The sequence below is a fragment of the Apium graveolens genome, chromosome 6 (assembly GCF_009905375.1).
Source record: "Apium graveolens cultivar Ventura chromosome 6, ASM990537v1, whole genome shotgun sequence".
NCBI lineage: Eukaryota > Viridiplantae > Streptophyta > Magnoliopsida > Apiales > Apiaceae > Apium > Apium graveolens.
The window spans coordinates 235,872,174-235,896,813 of NC_133652.1; the positions used below are offsets into that span (position 1 = coordinate 235,872,174).

The 24,640-nt window shown below is 36.0% G+C and overlaps 1 non-coding gene across 1 annotated transcript; it reads left to right on the forward strand.

The window, feature by feature from the left end:
* Positions 1–940: 940 nt before the first annotated feature.
* Positions 941–1,047, forward strand: LOC141669242 (small nucleolar RNA R71). Its single transcript, XR_012553532.1, has one exon. It is a non-coding gene; the product is annotated as a small nucleolar RNA R71 (small nucleolar RNA).
* The last annotated feature ends 23,593 nt before the right edge of the window (positions 1,048–24,640 follow it).

Below are 24,640 nucleotides of genomic sequence, written 5' to 3' on the forward strand. Positions count from 1 at the left end.
CTTCGACCACCTTCTAATCAGCTGTTTCCTCAAAAATTGCATTTTCTGAAGCTGGCAAGGGCGTGGGCGCGCTTGATATGGGCGCGGGCGCTCCCACATTTTGGGGAAATTTTTTAGATTCTTCATTTTGATGATTTTTAGGGCTAGCGACCTTTCCAGACCTCAAGGTGATTGCCTTCAACTGTTCCTTGACTTCCCTCTTGCCTGGATTAGCTTCTGTATCACTAGGAAGAGTTCCTTGTGGTCGGTTCAATAAAGCATTGTCAATTTTCCCTATTTGATTCTCCAGAGTTTTGATTGAAACTGCTTGGATTTTGCACATCAGCCTCAACTCCTCTAATTCAGATTTTTTATTCGAAGATGGACCTGCACCTCCATGAGATTGTTGTTGCATTTCCTGTGGCTGAAATTGTTGCCTTGGTACAAACTGTTGCTGAAAACTCGGAGGATTGAAAAGCTTATTTCCAAACTACTGGTAAGGTTGTTGCATACCACCCTGATAATTGCTCTAGCTGAAGTTATGATGGTTGCTGTTGTTAGGATGATAAGTGGCAGGAACTGGTTGCTGCGACCTCTGAAAGTTGCTCACAAACTGAGGTGATTCACTACATATGGCACATTGCTCCGTCGCATGGGAACCTGCACAAAGCTCACAAACACTAGTTATCCATAGTCGGTCAGAGAATCGACCTTCATAGTCAACGCTTTTAGCTGAGCATCTATAGCCATAGCTATATCCACTTCCAGAATTCCTGCTACCTTGCTTTGTGGTAGTCTCTGAGTTGGATTCTGATATTCATTAGCGGCCATCATCTCGATTAGCTCATAATCTTCCTCATAGCTCTTAGCCCATAAAGCTTCACTTTATGCTACATCGAGCGTAGATCTTGACTGTGTTCCCAAACCATTATAAAAGCAATTTATCACCATCCAGTCAGGCATTCCATGATGAGGACACTTCCTAAGCATCTCCTTGTAGAGATCCCAGGCTTCACATAGAGATTCCCCTGATTGTTGGGCAAATTGAGTAAGAGCATTCCTGATTGCTGTTGTCTTTGCCATAGGGAAAAATTTAGTAAGAAATTTCTGAGCAAGATCCTCCCAAGTAGCAATAGAACCAGCTGGTAGAGAGTGCAACTAGCTTTTAGCTTTATCCCTCAGATAAAATGGGAAAAGTCTCAGTTTCACAGCATCTTCAGAAACACCGTTGAACTTGAAGGTGTCGCAGATCTCGATGAAATCCCTAATATGCATATTGGGATCTTTCGTTGGAGAACCCCTAAACTGGACTGAATTCTGTACCATTTGAATCATTCTAGGCTTGATTTCAAAGGTATTAGCTACAATGGCTGGTATGACAATGCTAGATTGAACGTCATTGATTTTCGGTTGAGAATAATCATTCAACGCGTTCGTTTCTGCTGCTGGTTCTACCATTGCAACAAAAACTTCTTCATCAACTTTTTCAACTTCTTTAAAAACTTATTTTTCCTCTTCTTCTACTTCATCTAGTGTTTCCTTACGAGATTGAGAACGTGTTCCCATACACGCTCCCTAGAGTACCTGAAACACATGAACAAAGTAAACCTTGTAAGAAAATAATCCGAGTTAGTGAACTTTAACGACCACTGATGACAAGCACATAAACAAAATTTAACACCGATCCCCGGCAGCGGTGCCAAAAACTTGTTCGCACAAAACCACGCAAGCGTACACGATCACAAGTAGTATAAGATTAAGTTAAATTCGTTCCCACATGGACTGGTTTAAACAGAATATGCACTTATGCAATAATGTATGGTTATTATTCACTACTAAGATAAATATCAATTTTGAGTTGATTAACTAATTAAAGTTATTATACTAGCATGAATTAACTAAGAGAATAAAATTGATTTACTGATATGAGATAAAACATGGGATTCTAACTTCATTAAATACTTCATTCAGAGTTTATTCCTTTTATCTTAGCATGTGACGGTGATGAAAACTAATCTGATAACACGAAATTAGTATACGCTATCTTTCGATATACTTATACCCTACTACTAAACATCCACAATTAAGATAGAAGTTGAGCAAACACCAATTATGCTTAGACCCTATATGTCTACAAGATTTAAAAACATAATGGTTTAATGAGCAAGTTATCTATTGAGATTACATAGGGCATCGTAAGATGGTTAAAATTATACTATGAATCATGCATGATAACATACATAAATCTATGCTAGCATGGCAAGTTCTAATCCTCTATATCCACTTTTGCTTCAATAAAGATTAACAAATGACTTAGATGTTAGCTATGCATCTAAGAAGAATAAGTAGAGCCATACTAGCAAATAATAAATCACCACACACTAATGATTTAGAATAATCAACTATTAAAATCCATAAATAAATCCGCTAGAACCCCATGCCAATGATTAGTTCATGATCGAACACATCGTCACCATGAGTTCCAATGAAAACATGATAATAAATAAGTTCAGAATACTACGAGATAATATAAAAGGGTTTAAAACAAATAAAAAATAAACATCCAAAAAAAGTATCTCCTAAATCGAAGAATACAAAAGTGAAAACTAAATCTTCTTCTCCTTAGCCGTCTTGTGTGCTTTAAGTCTTCTCTATGTTCTCCCTAGCTTCCTTGTTCTTAAAAATATCTACTTTTCTTTATATATATATAGCCCTGGTTGACCTGGACTCTCACAATAACCAAATATAATCAAATCAGGATTATGCAGAATTTGGCTGGCGCGGGCGCGCTTGAACAGGCGCGAGCGCGCTCTGTGTCTGACAACACTACTAGAAAAATGCCCTTAGACATCGGTTATAATCCGATGTCTTTTTTTTTTAAATCGATGTCTTCGCATGTGTAGAGAAAGGTAGGGGTCTTTAACATCGATTTTTAGCTGATGTTAAACATGTACACAGACATCAGTTTTTTTAGCAAACTGATGTATAATTAGCCCTTTTCTTGAATTAAATGTTAAAACTAGATTGTCCAAAATGGTATTTAGGAGGTTAAATAGGACTTTAAACGTATAACAGGGAAGCACTTTTAATTGATAGACATCAGATTCTTAAATAAATCGATATCTTACTCCGTATATTACATCGGTTCATTTGCTAAACCGATGTTAGACATGTATTATAACATCAGTTTTGTTTGAGGAAGCGATGTGAAACTTTTACTTTAACATCGGTTTTATTTCATTTTACTTTTATATACTTGCACAAAGTGATGTGTTTTAACATTGTAGACATCGTTTTCTTTCCAATGATTCGATTTGTTTTGTTAGTTTAGACATCGTTTTTAGTTTGAGTAGGTGATGTGTTTTTAGTTGATTCACATCAGTTTTATAACAAGAACCGATGTTTGAGTTCTTATTTTTTTTAAAAATAAGCCTGTGCATTTGTGCATAAACCCAGAAAAAGCAAAAAAAATACCAAATGAACATCCAACAAACAACCAAATTATATACTAAATTAACTTGCATGTCTACAACCAAAATCCAACCACATTCTCCGATAACCAATATCTAACTTTTTGACGTCCAAAAAACAACCAACATCCATATCTACAACCAAAAACCAATCCACCCATCCATATTCATCTCCATATTCCAACTAAAATTTATACAACTTAATATACGTCTACAATTTACCAAAATAAGAGACCACTAAAGTTTGAAAAAGTATATGGTTTCCTTACTAGTTTGCAAAAATCAAGTCAATAAAAACTTCATATCAACTCCTAGATATATTATGCATCCTCGATCCATTCGCACCTCGTCAAGCTCGTCCGTCGTATAAAATAAACGGGTCTTGGTCGCCCACTAATTTTTAATTAACGTGACAAGGAATTAGCACATGAATTATGTAGAACTGTTTATTTTAATAGTTAACACATGAATTAGATATACCTTGGTTCTAAATGTCATTTCTCTGTCTGAAATGATTTCTTTTATATAGCGCAGGACGACATAGCCGCATTCATGACCATCAGGCTGTTTGGGCTATCCCTTTACAAAACAACAAAAACCACTTTCTTGTTAGGTAAGTGCTTTACAACCCAGATGTTATAATGCATGCATCTGATATAGTTCCCATGCCTGAAAAAAATACCTTTGAAGTTTTGAGAGAGGGAGGGGGGAGACTTTTCTGCATTACCAAATGGCATTGCAGAACCTAATCAGATCTACATATAGTTACTCATCTAATAAAAGAGAACTAGGTTCTCTAAAAAAATATTGGAGAAAATAAGAAGGAAAGGCTAGGTCTAACCAAACTATGCCACCAACTAACTTCAGAAAAATTGAGAATTCATTATCTTGTTTGCATAAGTTTTGAGATAGCTTAGTTGCTGAGCTTATAATTCCAAGATGAATTTTTAGTTGCACTCTTTTTAGGAAGACAGATTTGTGATGGAGGGTTAGACCTGATCTAGATTTTAACCATGAGGAAAATGGACCATTTTCTGATCATCTGAGAAATCAATACTATGATTCATCCGGTAAAATTATAAAAAGTTACTGAATCAAAAATTGTGTACCATTTCAAGAAGAAACTCATGTTTAGAAGGTAACCGACTGTCTCTGTTGCGTCTTCCACAAACAATTTCCAAAAGCAAAATACCAAGACTATAAACATCCGCCTTTCTGGTCAGTCGGCCTCGTGTTGCATACTCCGGGGTTAGATAGCCTCTACATCACATATGACATTCTTAACCTCTTTATAATCAATAGTATAGTAAAGGAAGGGGGTGTCGATCCTGTTATTTACGAAACAATATGTACAACGAAAATAGATTTGGGAAACTAACTTAAAATTAATTGTGACTCACACGCTCCAGATAGTGCTATGCATATCTAAGTGACACGGTTGCATGTGTATAATAATAACATCCAACAATTTGTTTACTGTAGTCGTCTTTTTATCACATTCTTCCTTCTTCCTTTCAAACTTATCCTATAATAAGGCACAATGATGCTTATACAGTGAGAAAGGGTATCAACTTAAGAGCCAATACAGTGAGAAAGGGTATCAACTTAAGACGATAGTAGTGTTTATGCAGGAGCTCCACCTTATGAAATTGATACAAAGTAACTAAACTAATCTTGTAAGGATCAAAATCAAACCCCTATAGTGGACTTAGTTCGCTAAATACTAATCATCACTCAGGCATGTCAAACTAAATAACTTCTCTAAAGCATCAGTTCTACGAATAGCTCATTTTGAAAATAATAAGGGGTCTTTAATATTCACCAAAAGCGAGACAATAAGTCAATAAGAATTTTATTCATCAACTAGACTACAAAGTGGAATTCATAAACTTACAAAGTCCCGGCAACTTGAGTGGTAATATGCGATAGATGGGCTGGAAGAAGCTTCGCAATACCAAAATCAGATATGTACTCCTTCCACACAACATCCATAAATCTCAACAAGATTTTCATGCTCTATATATGAAATAGTAACCACCCCTGTCAAAAACTCCCTCACCCCTGTCTTGACTCTGCAGATAGTACCTTTCTAGCTACTAATGGGCCATCTTTTAGCTTCCCCTGACAAGTTATACATAAAACAAAATATATACGGTTATAATGTATAGTTTTAGAATATATATATATATATATATTACATATATACATGATCTATGTAATGCGCGTATACCTTGTACACAGAACCAAACCCTCCTTCCCCAATCTTGTTAGCTATATTGAAGTAAGAAGTGGAAATTTGAAGCTCCTTGTAAGGATATAGTTTGATGTTCTGAATTCTTGAATCCTCTGTATTTATAAAGTGATTTTCCACAAAAGTCAGCCAAAACTTGCAAATATATATTGCTTACATTGGTAAACAAAAGAAATGTGTTGCTATCAATCATGAGATGTGAACGGAGTCTATATGACATGGTAGAATGAATTTTCTTCTCTACTAGTTCCTAAACATTTTCAAAAAAACATTCACAAAATTTGGTAGCTCACTAGCTTTGAGAAACATAATAATACTGTAGGGACAGAAAGCCATGTACCTTCCTCAAACATTGATTGGTTGCTCTAAATGGCAAGATACTTTTTTCCCAAAACAGGTATTAAAGCAAGGCATTACACCAGTAATATAATAATCTGTCCTACAATCAATCTCATTAATACCCTGTAACACCAAGTAAACTATTAGAAAAATATGTCATCAAGTGATTTTACTTATAGTTCACATAACACTGAAAATAAAACTATTAAACTTTCATATCCTCGTTATAACTTGTGCTGTTAGGTCACACACACACTGTAGAGGGGGTGAATACAGTGTATAGTACACTTAAATCGAACTTTAAGAACTTAAGTAACATAAAACAAACTTTATTGAAATAATAAACTCTGTTACAGTATGGAACTGTTACCTCTCAGTGATGAACAAATATCACGAGAGCTGCTAGGGTTACAATGAATAATCTTTTCTAATAATGATAACACTTATAGTGTAAACCCTATGTCTGTGTTTATATACTACACAGTTACAAGATAATCGCTAATTGATATGGAATATAATTCTGCTTCCTAAAATATATCAATCAGATATCTTTTCTTCCAAGTATTCCATTCTTCACGGAATTCCTTCTTCATGCATATCTCTTCCTATGTTTATCTCGATCTTCTTTCCTTTAATCAGCTACTGTCCTTTTCTGATCGTCCTTCAGCACTTAAGTTCTGATATCTATCTTCTGATGATTATCTCCTGATAATATAAGTACTGATATCCTTAAGTCCTGACTTCCAGTATAAGTACTGATCAACAGTTAAGTACTAATTTATCCTGTTCACGTAAGATCTGAAAGCTAAACATAAAACATATTAGCCATGACATTATCAAATATATCTAACAATCTCCCCCAACTTGTAAATTAACAAAATATACAAGTTTAACAGATATTTGATGATGTCGAAAACATTAAGTACAAATGTATGAGAATTAGACTAGATAACTACAACTTACAGTCCTTAAAGTTTTTACCAATTTCAACTTCTGATAACAACTTCAATCTGTATAAATATCAGAATTTAAGCAGTTGTAGATCTTCGACTTGGCTTCTTCATTTTCTGATCTCTCTGATGTCAGGAGTTGTTCTGAGATAGTTCTTCAACAAACATTTCTCAGCATATCTTAGTTCATCAATCATTCTCCTTTTAACACCTTTAAGCTCTGCAGTATCTTCACCAGTTTGAAAGATTGCAGCTCTGAGATCATTAATCTTTGCTTTTCTCAACTCCTGATCTAGTCTTATGACATAAGCTTTGTCAGACTCAAGATTGAATTCAAGTCCCTTAATACCAAGATACGTTCTGATCTGTGCAGTATTAGGCTTCATATCAACAATATCACCATTGTGATCTCTGTACTTTGGAACATATATGCTGTCAGACTTAACAGAATAAAGCCTTTTCTGTCTCTGAATCTGTTCTTTTAAGTAGTTTGCAGCAGTCTCTGTTATTCTGTCATCCACTTGAAGTAAGAAAAGTACATGCTCCAATTCTTCAAAATACTTCAAAGGAATGGCATTTTGTCTTATATGATAAACCCTACCATCTGTCATGAAATACAACATGATGTATTCTTTCAAGTAGGTATGGTAAACCATCTGTATAGATTCCAGTTGATTCAATCTCTCAGGAGTTGCTCCAATACCTGGTTCACTCAAGGAAGTTGGATCATTGGTAGTGTTGTGTACTCTTCTTTCATCAGCACTTCCCAATCCATTTTTATCTCTAGCTTCCTTTCCAGTAACTACTTTTGCTTCAAAACCACTTGCAGTAGTCTTCAAAGATTGAGTCTGTTTTGCTTTAGTGAATCCTGGTAGGAGTGTCTTTGATCTATTTTCTGATATCAAGTTAACTTGAGCTCTGTCAGAGGTTACTTGCTTCTTCTGAATATCAGAACTTACAATTTCTTGACTCTGAACAACTTGAGCCATGTCAGAGGTTGTTTTAAGAACTTTTCTTGAAGTCAGAGCAAGATCATCTTTTTCATCAGCAATTTCTTCTTCCTTAGGAGGTACATAAGCCTTGATAGGTTCACCAACCTTTTCTTTACCCTTGGATCTTGGATCTATCTGTGGTTGTGATCTAGCCAATGTTGCTTCAGTATGTGTCCTTTCTTTGATCACAATGACTTTAGGTTTTGGAAGTGACTTTTTACCAGAAGCTTCAGATTTAGATGTGACTTTCTCTGATTTAAGTCTGGCTTCTTCTTCCTTTAAACTTTCCAAGTCCATTCCTGGATTTTCTTGAAGAAATAACTGTCTTGACATTTCCTCATCAAGATCTAGAAGTTCATCAGAACTTATCCTTTTACCAGCAACAGAACTTATTCTTTTCCCAGTATCAGAACTTGTTCTGTGACTAGCTTGTCTTGATGTAAACCTTCTACCTTGACTATGATTACTACCCATTCCAGAGTTTCCTTGGTCATCTTTTCCATCATCCTTTCCTTGCAGTGTCTTGTTGGTTTTGCATTTGGACTTAATTACCTTCTCCCCCTTTTTGGCATCAGCAGGTAATAAAAGAGAGATAAGTAGTTCCACTGAGGTCTGGATTTCAGTAAGTTGCGATTGCTGAGAAGCTTGATTTGTCAGAATTTGATCAATCTGAGCTTGTTGTTTCTCTTGCGTTTTCTCAATATAAGCAATCCTGTCAATGGTAGGTTGAAAGAACTTTTTCTTATCAATTTTCCAAACTTGTTCCTGTTTGATAAAGTTCTCCTGAATCTTGTGTAGCTCTGCATGAGTATTTGAATGAAGACCTTGTAGATGTTTAGTACTCAATGCAGTGACTCTAAGCTGGGTTTTAAAATCATCAGAATTTAACATTTCATCAGCTTTAGTCAAGTGCTCAGCAAGATGTAAAGCATTTGGAACACATGAAATTGAGTTCCATTCCTTAGTCCACTCCTGACCTGCAGGAGTTTCACTCCAAGGCACTGGTGCATCCCTGATAACAAACTCCTTTACCAGTTCAGACTTAGGAAGAGTCGGTGGTGGAGTATGTCCTGAAGGACCTGCTTCATCAGCATCGACAGTTGGAGCAGCTTCACCAGTATCTCCAACATTTGCAGCATCAGAACTTAAAGAATCAGTATCTTCTGATAAGCCAACAATGTGAGTAGCAATGGAGGCTTCAGAATCCTCTAATTGCTGATCTGATACTAAGTTCTGATCAACAGCCATATTCGGATGCTCACCTAAAATCTGATCATCAGCATATTGATGCAGAGAAGGTGTTGTTGATAACTCTGGAGTTTGAACAGCATCAGTAATAGGTGTTGTGGAAGGATTAGTTACTGTTGGAGCTTCTAAGAAAAGTATTTCAGGCACAACCAGGTTCTGAATATCAATTTCAGCACTTGTGCCTGGATCAACAAGAGACACAGATGGTGAGTTAGCCTTGTCAGATACAGCATCCTGAGATGGAGTTGATGGAGAAGAAGTGACTGGAGCAAATTCCTTGTCTTGTGAGATCAGAGATTCCTGATCCCCTTCCTTAGCAGCTTCCTCCCCATCATCTGAAACTGGCCTTTGTGCCCTCAGTTTCTTGTACTTTCTTGCTGATTTGGATTCCTTGGGAGTTTCAGGAATTATCATACGTCTAAGCCTCTTGAGAAGCCTAGAACCCCCAATTTCAGAATCCTTCTGAGAAGTTGCTTTCTCAGCTTCATTTACCACAGGTTCTGAAGAAGGAATCTGATCCTCAGAATCTGATTCATCTCTCAAAGTAATTCTCCTCCTCTTTTGAGGTGTTTGAGGAACAGTCTTTGTTCTCTTTGGCTTAGAGGATGTAGGCTTCACAGTAGGTGCTGAAGAAGAAGGTTGAGCAGTCTGTGAAGTGGAGAGATAGGATTTGAGATAAGTTCTGAGGGTAGGTTGAGTAGAATGAGAGGTAGGTACTGAGGTTGATGGATTTTGGTTGGTTGGAGGTGGTTGGACATCAGAGTAAACAGATCTATAAGTATCAGGTTCAGCATTTACCAGGATCTGTTTTACAGACTTAGGAATCTGTAATGGTCTAACCACTTTCTTCTTAGTATCAGCATTTACCAGGTCATTAAAGTATCGTTTTGCAACCTTAAAAGGTAGGGTTTGAGTGCTGACTAAATGAGGTTCATCAGTACAGTAAGTGTAAATAAGTTGACAAAATCTAGCAAAATAAACAACATCTCGATCCTCTATCATCCTATCCCCAATAAAACCAATTATTCCAGTTGCAAAATCAAAATGAGTTTGATGGATAATAGCATACCCTATGTGCTGACTCAGAATTGGGATAGCATCAAAATTTGAACATTTGTTCCCAAAAGCTTTGGTGATGCAATCAAAGAAGAAACTCCATTCTCTTATGATATTAGCCCGTTTCAACTGTCCAAGTTTCGTTAGACTCTTTTCATATCCCAATTCAGCCATTAACTCCCGAAGGGTTGAGTCCTCTGGAATTGAGAAAGTACAATCTTCTGGAAGATGTAAAACCCTGCGTACTGTACCAGGAGTGACTACAAAGGATGAATCACCCACTTGGAATATAATACTGGGAGTTCCAAGGTTACCACCATCATCAAAAACTCCAGTCCTCCAGAACCTCAGAACTTGTTGACTTGAAAATAATTCAGGCTGAGTTAAGGCGTACCCAACCTCACTATGTGCAAGAAGATCTTGCACAAAGTGCAATTCAGATGGAGCTTCAGCATGATCAAGAATTGCAGCATAGTTGTTTGGAATAAACTTTGCTCCATCAATGATTAAATCCTTTGGCGCCATGTGAAAAATATTGAGATTCAAGTATGCCTGTTAGGTGTTTGAGATAATGTCTGTATGAAAAACCAACGTGAGAAAGAAGGAGAAAGAGAGTAAAAGTAAGGAGAGAGATAAAGTATAAAGAAAATAAAAGATTAAAGAAATCTTCTCTCTGTTGTACTTATACTCTGAAATAAAATGTTACCGTTGGACACCTGTCAGACATGCAGTAATAATGGTCAGTTACTGGGCTCGAGAAAATAGGAATCATTACTTACCCAGTTGCCTTGTTTCAAGGAAAAACCGTTCCATTAATCAAGAGAAACAGTTTTAATTCAAAATTTAAACCATTAGTACTGATTGAATTATTTTTCACTGCATCATTGATATTCTGAAAGTACATCACATGAAAATGACCAAGATAAATTAAAGGAGTAAGTGCTGAAAATGAATCAGAACTTAATAAGAAACACAATATATATGGTCATCAGAACATCAATCAGGATTTATCAACACAAGATGAAATAACTCAGAGACAAAATCTTGAAGTAAAAACAACTTTCATTAATATATCGAGACAATACATTTATGAAATGGAAATTACATCAGTACTTATACAAGATTTTCCCTAAGCTCCTAAACCTAACATCGACAGCTTTAGTCCTAGCTAAGAAGCCTGACAAAGCTGAGGATGAAGAAGAACAGGAAGAAGACAAGATTAAGTCATCTTCCTCTTCCTATCTTCGACGAACAAGATGGCGAGTCGTATGATTCGCTCTTGCTGACGGATAGCTTCCCGCCTTTCCTCCTCCAATCGCTCCAGATGGCGATGGTAATCCATAGAGAAGAATAGAAGGTGAGTCAGCACCTCATGTGGGACAGAATCCCAGATATCCTCAGGAATGGCTGTTACATGCCACTCCTGCTGCCACTCGGCACAACTTAGTTCCATTGTGAAGGTTTGATTGTTCAAAAACATGTTGTATCGAACCATTGTGTTTTTGATAGAAGAAGGAGGATAAGTGTGTGAGAAGAATGTGATGGAAAGACTGATGTGAAGTGGTTGCTTATATAGGCAAGAGAATGCCAAGAGACGCAAAGATATTTAATGCTGACAGGTAGAGTTAAGTCTACCTCATCTCCCTAGACTTTGAAAAAGAATAACAATCATTGGAAAGAGAAATCATGGTCTAGACCGCACAAGACACAAGAAACAGTGGACTGTTCAAGTACAAATACCATTAATCCTAATCATAGTGACTATTAATCTTCCACTTCAACATATTCTAGTTCGAACTGAGACTGTTATCAAATTTTATTCACAGATAAGCCAAGTAAAGGATTAGACTGAGAAATCAGAACTTAGACCTATATCAGAACTTAACAGTCATCAGAACATAATTTCTTAACTCGAAAAAGAAATGCCTATCTTAGTAAATACTCATACAAGTTCTGAGTTATGGACGTCAGAACTTAATCATCAGAACGTGTAACTTAGAACTTGTCCTCAGAATTTGTGCAATAATGATACCATGACTATTTATCTAAAATAACATAGACCACCACAGAAATTTTCATCATTCAGATGGAGTGATTAGTGTGTGCATTAAGCTAAAAACAGACAAAGAGTAAAGTCTGATTCACTTCAGTATATCTTAGAAATAAGGCATAACTAAAATTTTGCTAAAGATCTGTCATTGTCCTGAAACCTACTGATGAATGAGTTCATGCTTGAGTCCATCTCAACTATTTTGTGCTAATTTTATGCATCTTTTGTAATTCTATTTTACAGTGGCTTCTCAGTGTAAGTGAGTCACGACTGTTTATCAGAATTTATGCTATTTTCAGAGTATTTCTCCAGTAATCATAGAGTGTGAAAAGTCACCAAGAAAATATTTTGCTTTTCTAATGTATATTTACTTAATACCAGCAATGCACTTGGGTCGTCCCTTCCACATTTTTACTCTAGATCTCAAAGGAGTACCTGATTTTATTCTTTGATCTTTTTGCTTTTTCTTTTGATAAGTGAGGTTTATCAGCACTTAGTACATTCAGCAGTTTTACTAGTATCAGAACTTAACAGATGAGTAGCATTATTCTAATTTGTGACTTAGTAATAAGATATACAAAGTAAACTTAACTAAGCTCAATTATCAGAATTTGCTAGTGTCATAAGATTTCCACTGAAATAATTATTTCTTCCATGGAATCATTTGTTTATTGAAGACTACTAGGTCAGTATCTAGCACAGTTATCCTCATAGGATTGAATAGGTACTAGAACAAACATAACGCTTATCAGAGTTTAGAAACATATATCAGACAACAATCAGTACTTAAAGACATTTATCAATTAAGCACAGAATATATAATGAGATTAATTCTGTAAATACTGAGCATAAAGTCTGATAACACAGAACAAGTCTAAGCAGATTTAGAGAAAGAACCTGAAACCATTCCAAGTTCATTTACCATTCTTGTAAAAGTAGCTTCACATAATGGTTTTGTGAAGATATCTGCCAATTGTTGATCTGTGGGAACAAAATGCAATTCCACTGTACCTTCATCCACATGTTCCCTGATGAAGTGGTACCTGATGCTGATGTGCTTTGTCATTGAGTGTTGAACTGGATTACCTGTCATAGCAATAGCACTTTGATTATCACAGTAAATAGGGATTTTGAAATATGTTAACCCATAATCCAGTAACTGATTCTTCATCCAAAGAATCTGTGCACAACAGCTTCCTGCAGCAATATACTCTGCTTCTGCAGTTGATGTGGAAATTGACTTTTGTTTCTTGCTGTACCAAGAAACCAATCTGCCTCCAAGAAATTGGCAGCTTCCACTTGTGCTTTTCCTGTCAATTTTGCAACCTGCAAAATCTGCATCTGAGTATCCTATTAGTTTAAAATCTGATTCTCTAGGATATCATAGTCCCAGAGCAGCTGTTCCTTTAAGATACTTAAAGATTCTTTTTACAGCTGTTAAGTGAGGTTCTCTTGGATCTGCTTGAAATCTTGCACAAAGACAGGTAGCATACATGATATCAGGTCTACTAGCAGTTAGATAGAGTAGAGAGCCAATCATACCTCTGTAGTCAGTAATATCTACTGATTTACCGGTATCCTTATCCAGTTTTGTCGCAGTGGCCATTGGAGTGGATGCACTTGAACAATCTTGCATTCCAAATTTCTTTAGCAAGTTTCTGGTGTACTTGGTTTGACAAATAAAAGTGCCTTCCTCATTCTGCTTGACTTGAAGGCCCAGAAAATAGCTAAGTTCCCCCATCATACTCATCTGATATCTTAACTGCATTAGTTTGGCAAACTTCTTGCAAAGTTTGTCATTTGTAGATCCAAAAATGATATCATCAACATAAATCTGGACCAGAAGTAAGTCCTTTCCATGGTTGAGGTAGAACAGTGTTTTGTCTATTGTCCCTCTGTTGAATCCACTTTCCAGAAGAAACTGAGCTAAAGTCTCATACCATGCTCTAGGAGCTTGCTTAAGTCCATAAAGTGCTTTATCAAGCCTGTAGACATAATCTGGATGTTTGGTATCTACAAAACCTGGAGGTTGATCAACATATACCTCTTCCTCCAATTCTCCATTGAGAAAAGCACTTTTCACATCCATTTGAAAGACAGTAAACTTTTTGTGAGCAGCATAAGCCAAAAATATCCTTATGGCTTCTAACCTAGCAACTGGTGCAAATGTTTCATCATAATCAATTCCCTCCTATTGAGAATATCCTTTTGCAACCAGCCTTGCCTTATTCCTTATAATTATGCCATCACTGTCAGTTTTGTTTCTGAATACCCACTTTGTACCAACAACAGATCTATTCTTTGGTCTTGGTACTAGGGTCCAGACTTTGTTTCTTTCAAATTCATTCAACTCTTCCTGCATTGCTTGCACCCAATCAGCATCTTGAAGAGCTTCTTCCACTTTCTTTGGCTCAGTCTGAGAGAGAAAAGAATTGTAAAGACACTCATTTGAAGTACCTGTTCTAGTTCTGACACCTGCATCAAGATTTCCAATTATCAAATCAGGTGTATGTGATTTTGTCCACTTCCTTGCAGATGGAAGGTTTTCTCTAGAACTGGATGCTCCCCCATGATCCATGCTATCTTCATTTTCATTTTCTGATGCTCCCCCTGAAACTATGCTCTCTGAGTTGGATTCTTCAGTATTTAGATTTTCAGCACTATCAGAACTTGGCTTATCAGAACTTGACGAATCAGAACTTGAAGAGCCAGATGCATGTTCTGATGTTTCTTGAGATATGGTAGAATCTTGAGTATGCTCCCCCTGCATAGGTGCATCTTCCTTTAACGTAGTCACCACAGTTTCAATAACATCAGAGTTTAATCCACCAGAGTTTGCAGTATCAGGACTTAGACTGTCAGGATTTTCAGTATCAGAATATGAGCCTTTATTTTCAAATCTCAGCTGATCATGGTCCATGAAATCTTTAAGACCAGTGATTTTCTTGTCATCAAAAGAGACATTGATAGATTCCATGACCACTTTTGTTCTCAAATTATAGACTCTGAAGGCTTTTGTGGAAAGTGGATATCCAACAAAGATTCCTTCATCAGCTTTTAGATCAAACTTTGATAGCTGTTTAGGATGAGTCTTGAGAACAAAACACTTGCATCCAAATACATGAAAATATTTCAGATTTGGCTTCTTTTTCTTCACCATCTCATATGGTGTTTTTCCATGCTTGTTAATGAGTGTTGCATTTTGAGTAAAACAAGTAGTCTGCACAGCTTCAGCCCAGAAATAGGTTGAAAGCTTTGCTTCTTCAAGCATTGTACGTGCAGCTTCAATGAGAGTTCTATTCTTCCTTTCAACAACTCCATTTTTCTGTGGAGTTCCAGGAGCAGAAAATTCCTGCTTTATTCCATGGCTTTTGCAGAACTCTTCCATTATCAAATTCTTGAACTCAGTGCCATTATCACTCCTTAAAATTTTCACAGAATTTTTGACCATTTTATCCAGCTGTTTGACATGATCAATCAAGATAGATGCAGTTTCACTTTTTGTGTGCAAGAAATACACCCATGTGTATCTGGTGAACTCATCCACTATGACCAACGCATACTTCTTCTTTGCAATAGACACGACATTTACTGGACCAAATATATCAACATGTATAAGATGATAAGGCTCAAGAATTGATGATTCAGTCTTGCTCTTGAATGAAGATTTTCTTTGTTTGGCTTTCTGACATGAATCACAAAGACCATCAGGAGCAAATACTGCGTTTGGCAATCCTCTCACAAGATCTTTCTTGACCAGTTCATTTATATTGTTGAAATTTAAATGAGAGAGTTTCTTATGCCAATTCCAGCTTTCTTCAATTGATGCTCTACTTAACAAACAGATTGCAGAGCCATCAGTACTTGTTGAAAGCTTAGCTTCATAAATGTTACCACGTCTGTATCCTCTCAGAACAACTTTGCCTTTAGATTTACTCACAATTTTACAGTGTTCTTCAAAGAAATCAACATGATAACCTCTGTCACAGATTTGACTTGTACTCAGTAGGTTGTGTTTAAGTCCTGAGACCAGAGCTACTTGTTTAATTATGACATTTCCAAGATTGATATTGCCATATCCCACTGTTTTTCCAATGTTGCCATCTCCATAAGAAACACTTGGGCCAGCTTTCTCCACAAAGTCTGATAGCAGGGCCTTATTTCCAGTCATATGTCCTGAACATCCACTGTCCATAACTAGAATATTTTTCCTGTTGCCCTGCAATCACAAAGACCACTAATTATTAGTTTTAAGGACCCAGACTTGCTTGGATCCTTTGGCCTTATTAAGTTTGTTAACATTTACAGCGGATTTAGCATCAGAGTTTATGTTAACATTTTTCTTATCAGAACTTACACTATCAGACTTTGAATCAGAATTTACACTAGAAGGAACAATGGAAACTTTCTTCAAAGAAGGTTTTATTTGATAATAATCATAGTACAAACTATGATATTCCTTACAAGTATAAATGGAATGCCATAAACTACCACAATGAAAACAAGGATTTTGTGGTTTGTATCTAACATACTGACTCTTAACTCCTGATTTTGAAGGTAAGGAGTTAATATTCTTATTCTTCCTGCAAAAAGAAGCCAGATGGTTAGAACTTCCACAGTTATGATATGTTTTCCTAGGAGCATCAGGAACAGGTTTATAATCATTGCTTTTATTCACACCTTCCTTTCCATTCCTATTTTTCCTAGGTGATTTTACCTTGTTTGCATTCTTGACATCTTTCAGCTTATGCTTAAGCTGCTTCTTTGTCATTAAGCCTATGTTTACTTCAGCTGTCTTTTCCTGTTTTAGTTTGTCAGAAGTTAATTCCTCTTTAACTTCTGATTTCTCATTTTCAGACTTTACAGTTACAAACTTAACAGGTTTAAACTTTGGCTTTTGCTTAACAACAGGCTTAATTTCTTCAGTTCCTTTATCATTCTTATCTTCTCCATAGCCTAAGCCCTCTTTCCAGTTTCCACTACTTAGCAAATTTTGAGTTGTTTTGCCAGAGTTAGTCCAAGTCCTTATAATCTCTCTTTCCTTTTCTAACTCAGTTTTTAGAGATTCATTTAATTTTAGCACTTCATTCCTAACATAAAAAGCATCATCTCTATCCTTCTGAGTTTGATGGAACATGACTAACTCTTTTTCTAAGAAATCATTCCTTTTCTTAAATGCAAGATTTTCAGAAGTTAATCTTTCACATGTTAAAGTTTGGTCTCTATAGCTAACAAACATGGTTTTAAGATATCTTCTCAACTCATTAATATCATCAGTATGAAAAGCATAAGTAGTCTGAGGTACCTTTGTTTCAGCAGCTTCAGAACTGCTCTCAGCACTTTCTTTATCAGCATTTGCCATCAATGCATAGTTCTCCTCACTTTCAGAGTCTGAGGTGTCTGTCCAGCTTTTCTGCTTTGTGACAAGAGCCTTGCCTTTGTCACCCTTTACTTTCTTGCAGTCAGGAGATATGTGGCCTTTCTCACCACAGTTATAACATTTAACATTGGTGTAATCTCCTCTGTCAGACTTTCCTCCTCTGCCTTCAGATCTTCTGAAATTCTTCTTATCAGAACTTATGCTTTTCCTGGAAAACTTCTTTCCCTTCCTGAACTTCCTGTATGCAATCTTTGTGATTCCTTTCACCATAAGAGCACACAGCTTCATCATCTCCTCATCAGCATCAGTCTCAGGCAAGCTTTCAGAATCTGAGTCATCATCACTTTCAGAACTTGATGACTCAGTATCAGACTTTATGAAAAGAGCTTTACCCTTGTCTTTCTTTGAGGAAGCTGCTTTGGGGAATTCTTCTTCAGCCTTAAGAGCAACTGTCCTTGACTTTCCTCCTTTCCTCTTGCTTCTTTGTTCCATCTCCAGCTCATGAGTCTTGAGCATTCCATAGATTTCGTCAAGAGTTGTTTCATCAAGATTGTAGTTGTCTCTTATTGTCGTTGCCTTCAAATCCCAGCATTCAGGAAGAGCTAACAGGAACTTAAGGTTTGAATCTTCAAGATCATACTCTTTATCAACCAATGACAAATCATTCAAAAGTTTGACAAATCTATCATATAAATCATTCAATGACTCATTAGTCTTTGAGTCAAAGTGTTCATACTCTTGAGTGAGTATTGTCTTCCTGTTCTTTTTAATTGTGTCAGTTCCCTGACACCTTGTTTCCAGAGCATCCCATATCTCCTTAGCAGTTTTGCAGTTGATTACCCTGTTTGACATTACATTATCAATGGCACTATGTAGTAAGTGTCGTACCTTAGCATCCTTAGCAATTGATGCTATGTCCTCAGCAGTATAATCACTCTTCTCCTTTGGTACGGTCTTTGCTGCTTCACCTGCAACTGCAACAGCGAGTTTGGTTGGTTTGTGAGGACCTTCCTTGATTCTATCAAGGTATTTGGATCTGTTGCTTCCAGGAACATGGTCATCCTTACCTTCCATATGGGATATTCAGATGGTCTCAGTATGGGGACTCTGATGGTCTCATACCGACTCTGAATTTGTGTCTTTGGTGGTTCCTCAGTTGTGGTAGGCTTAGTTGGAGTTTCTGTGTCCGACATGATTGTGTTTAGATCTTTAACTGTATGTATGTTAACAGATAGGCTCTGATACCAATTGTTAGGTCACACACACACTGTAGAGGGGGTGAATACAGTGTATAGTACACTCAAATCGAACTTTAAGAACTTAAGTAACAGAAAACAAACTTTATTGAAATAATAAATTCTGTTACAGTATGGAACTGTTACCTCTCAGTGATGAACAAATATCACGAGAGCTGCTAGGGTTACAATGAATAATCTTTTCTAATAATGATAACACTTATAGTGTAAACCCTATGTCTGTGTTTATATACTACACAGTTACAAGATAATCGCTAATTGATATGGAATATAATTCTGCTTCCTAAAATATATCAATCAGATATCTTTTCTTCCAAGTATTCCATTCTTCACGGAATTCCTTCTTCATGCATATCTCTTCTTATGTTTATCTCGATCTTCTTTCCTTTAATCAGCTACTGTCCTTTTCTGATCGTCCTTCAGCACTTAAGTTATGATATCTATCTTCTGATGATTATCTCCTGATAATATAAGTACTGATATCCTTAAGTCCTGACTTCCAGTATAAGTACTGATCAACAGTTAAGTACTGATTTATCCTGTTCACGTAAGATCTGAAAGCTAAACATAAAACATATTAGCCATGACATTATCAAATATATCTAACATGTGCCTTCTTGTATTAGGAAAAATAAGAATACACATCATAGCTCAAATAGTATAAGAGTGATGGTAATGGTAAATCTAATATTAGCAAGGACAAAACAGTTGTGTAGTAAAATAATAAGGCAATTGGCATATTGACCTTAATGATTCTTAGATTGTGAATGCCTAATATAAGTTTCTCTGGACAAAGAAATTTTTTTCCTTTAGGCATGTAGAATATTAATTATTATACAGTATCACATGATCACATTAACATAAAGCAGAAAGTGGTTGTGCAAACAACACAAGAATGAAGAATATTTCAGGATGGAAATGAATTTGTTGCACTCCTTTATGAGGATAATTCGAGAATGTTGAAGGGGTAGAGTCTTCTCTTCTAAGAGATCATTACAAAGGTGCATCCAATTAAGTTAAAGAATGTGCTAAATCAAGAATTACATACCATCTGAAGAAGAAACTTTTCCGCAGCAGGTAAACAACTGTTTCTATTGTGTCTTCCACAAACAATTTCTAGAAGCAGAACACCAAGACTATAAACATATGCCTTCCTGGTAAGCTGTCCTCGCATTGCATATTCTGGGGTGAGATAGCCTATAAATTGAACAAATTTAGTGGTATTTAAACTAAACAGGATCCATACACATGTATATATTAAAATTAAACAAGAACAAGGAGGAACACATGCATCTATTAAAGTAACAAAACATACACATGCATGTGAAATCTTACCTAATCGAGCAAACCCACTTTAAGATTAACCAAACCCAGCTCCAGAGACCTAAAATCAAACTCGAAAAAACATAAAATAAAAAAACAAACTCGATTAAAATCAAAACATAAAATTTGAAATTAAATTCGAAAAAACATACTTTTCACACACTAATCGAGTAGTCCAGACTTCCTTCAAGGCTCTTCAGCACCAATCGACCTCAATTTATGAATTAATCGAGTTTATTAATTCATATAAATTTTAGGGGTTTTAGGTTAAAGAGAGTGAGTGAGAAGAGAGACAATGAGAGAAGTGAGAGATGACAGATGAGAGATAAGAGAGAAGAGAGACAAAACAGTGAGAGAGAAGAGAGAAGAGAGAATGAGAGAATGAGAGAGAGAGAGAGAAGAGAGAATGAGAGAGCTGAGAGAGAGAGAGAAGGGGGGAAACTGTTTTTGTTAGTGGGGGGAAGCTGAAAATAAAAAATTTGGTTAAGGGGGAATTTTTCGATGTATTTACGGGGGAAATAAAAGCGGGCGTTTTTTATTTTTTTAAAATAATTATAGACATCGGTTGGTTTAGATACTGATGTCTTACAACACCTTTAACATCGGTTTTAAAGCAACCGATATTAAAACTGCTTTTAACATCGGTGACATTTCTAACCGATGTTAAAGGGATGATGTCGTAGGCACTATTCCTAGTAGTGCAAGTGGGGCGCGGGCGCACTCTTTTGGCCGCGGGCGCGCCTGGTTTCTGTAGAATTTCTGCAGCTTTCTTCTTTTTGCGCTCCGTCCTTCGTACAAACTTTCATGACTCCTTCCCTGATCTCTTATCAACATATAATCATTTAAAAGCTCATTTCCACCTCTGACTAGTGCCCTGGAATGACTCAACACAAAACACATTAAAACACCAAATACTTGAGTCCAAAACACCAACTTAAGCCGATATGAAGCGTTCCAAGTAAATATAAAATCCACTTTTCAGGTGGTACTAACCATCTTGTTGTTGCTTGTAGGAAGAATAAATGAATAAACACTGTTCCTCCTAAATCAGAGTATAGGAATTGAACAGTTAGATATAAACCACAAAATCCATGTTTTTTATTTTGGTAGTGTTTGGCATTCAATTTATACATGTAAAGAGTATCATAGTTTGTATTATGATTATTATAAACTGAAACCCTCTTTAAATAAGACAAGAGTTATTTCTTCATGTGTAAACTCTAATATTAAGAATGTTAGCATAAACTGTTAGGTCCCGAATTATCGTAGAATGGGGGTGGGGATTGAATACGATAATCACTAAATTAAAAAATTCTTTCGAATCTTTTACGGATATATAATTTAGTGCTCAGTTAGTGGTTCCATTTTCTTGAGGTGAATAGTGTTTGGAATAGTAAAATGAAGAACACAAGATATTCGGAGATATATATATTCATATATAAATCCGCGAGGGGTGTTGCTACACTCCGGTAAATAAATTAACCGGCTACTAACTAAGAACAATAAAGTTCCTAGCTTTTACAAAGATCAACAAATTAAATCCTATAAAATGATCTGGCTTTTGTTTGTCTAAGGATTTAATTACCGTGTAACATTTATAATCTCCCGAAGAATATACAAGAGTTAAATCGGGCATTATAATGTTACTCTGGTGAGAAGAATAACTGATATGGATTTGTGTGTATATCTCCTCTGTATCTCTTTGCTGCAAATCTTCAGCTCTTTGGGAGAGAAGATAAACAGAACAATACAACTCAAATTGTTGAATTCTTCTGTTGCTGTAGTGTAGTCTTAATATTCAATTGCAATATGTGGCTGAAAATTAACCACACAAATTAATTGAATGTTCAACAAACTTGTGGCGGAGGAGCAAGTTGTGACCGGGTGTATTATTTTGTAACCTGCAACCAAGGAGGGAATCTTTTACTTAGCTTATTTTCACAAAAACTCAACTGGCGACCAGTAGTATAACATGCGACCTTGCCTTGGTTTTTTTTATTACAGGATAAACTAACCCGCGAATAACAAAAACCTTTACTTCCTTTACCAACTTGCGACCACATTTCCTTTTGTTTTGATTTTGTTTTTGTTTTTCCTTTTTCTTGTTTTTCCTTTTGTTTTCTTTTTCTATTTTTTTTCTTTTTCCTTTTTTTCCTTTTTTTTCTTTTTGTTTTTCTTTTATTTAAATTTAAATTATAACTAAATTAATTTATAAAATAAATTTAAATATAACTTACATAAATAAACTAATTTAGATTTATAAAATAAATTTATTTAAAGTTTATAAAATAAATCATTTTAAGTTTATTAAATAAGTTATATTAAAGTCCATTAAATAAATCTATTTAATTTAACAATTAAATTTTGAACTAGGCCAATCCCTCAAGTGGTTTAGCTGTATACCCTGCACACATCTTCTTGTACTTTAACAGATAAATATTTAATCCAAGTATGTTCCTCAACTTAACAATTCTTCTAAAAATAATACCCAGATTCCTTTCACAAGTTGTTGACGCCTAGTGCAACTGATCTGGTTCACAGGTGACTAACCCCGATTCGGGCCTTCGTATTATTGCCTTGATTACATTGTTAAGCTTGCAACAACTTTGTCACTTCGGACACTGACTGTTAATAAAAAACTGTACTTTCACTAGAATCCTTTCTGGTAATTTAGACAACGTCTTCATTGCTACTATAATCTTGAATACTTCATTCACTGTTCTTCACCGACGCTTGAACATATAAATGAACTCCTGTTAGTGAGTATAACTTCAAGACTGCAGCTGTCTTCTTTAACCTCTGTCTATACCATGTCTTCAATTCTTCAGATTCCTATGCTTCGAACAATGTCTATCTTCAATCAATGTCAATACACTGAAATCTTCTGGTAGCAATTATACACTGAATCTTCAATATTTCTGAAACCTGAAAGTCTTTAACCTTTATTCTTCACTGAGGCATGATCATATTAATGAACTTCTTTCAGTGACCTGTAAACAGACTTCAAGCTTTCTTCTAATCTTTTGATTCTTTGTATTTGCCTTGTCTTCATTTCTTCTGATTTCTTGTGTAGACGTAGTATTATTAACCTGTCATGTTCTAGTATTGTTCTCGTGTTGAGTTATCACGTATACTATTCATACAGTTACACAGTCTCACCAATAATCTCCCCCTATTTAATTATTAGACCTAACAAACAAATTAAATAGAGAGGATAACCCAACTAACAACATGAAAAAGTAAAGTACCAGGACTTGTAAATAATGCTACTGGTTTTCTGGATCAAATTCTGCATTTCTAGATTTCTTGAGTAACTGAAATGAAATATGCTTGTTCCTCTAGCACTGAAATGATCTTCAAGTAGTTTCATCTTCATTTCCTTGGTTCTTCAAATCTCTTCCAGATAACACTTCTGAGTCTTGAAGTAATCATCATCAGCTTCTTTTATACAACCACACTTCCTGTTGAGAAGCACATATCTCTCTTGCTTATCCCCCTATGAGAATCAACTGCTTAGAGGAGATCACCTTCATTTATCACCTCTCCCGTACAATAGGATCCGCATATAAAAACCAATGGTACTCTCCTTTTGGAAAAATGGCTTCTCCCCTTATGAAGAATAGTGATGAACCAATCCACTTCTTCTGTTGTTGTGTGATGTACATATGCTTTACCTTTTTCTTCCTGCCTGCTATTTCCCCCCCTTAGTTGAGGAATCCTCCAAACTATTACTTAAGCTTTTATCTCCCCCTTAGAGAAGGAATGTATGCTATCATCTAAAGGAGTTTTCATATTTTACTTGGTTAGAAAAGAAATAACAAGTCAAAGTCTGATCAACCATGTCCCTTAAAATGCTGCAAGAATGACTTCACTGTTGATCATCATGTTAACCAATATTTCCAACTTCTTATACATCCCAACTACCAATTGTTAGTTCCCAACTTGTTAGGTCCTGAAGTATTCTAATCCAATCTGTAAACGTTAGGTCCCTAAGAGTTAGGTTCCCATCATAGACAAATTCGAGACCCGAAGTATTAATAACCAATGTTTAGGGATAGGGAATGGGATATGATGTTTCTCATTCTTCCTCACTGTGAGTGTGTGATTCTGTTTCGTGTACCTCACAAGTGTTTCACTTCTCTCCACTCGTGTTTACACTCATTCTCACAAGTGTATCACTCCTCTCATAGCTCCAAAATCCAGCTGTACCTGCAAGGAAAATCACCTTAGCCATCCTTAAGGAGGTCACAGGTGGTGCAATGAGAGTTCATAAATCCTCATCCTTGTTAGACTAGTTAGATGAATCCGAGTCATAATCTACAAGTTGCTAGTTTCCCTTTTAGGGT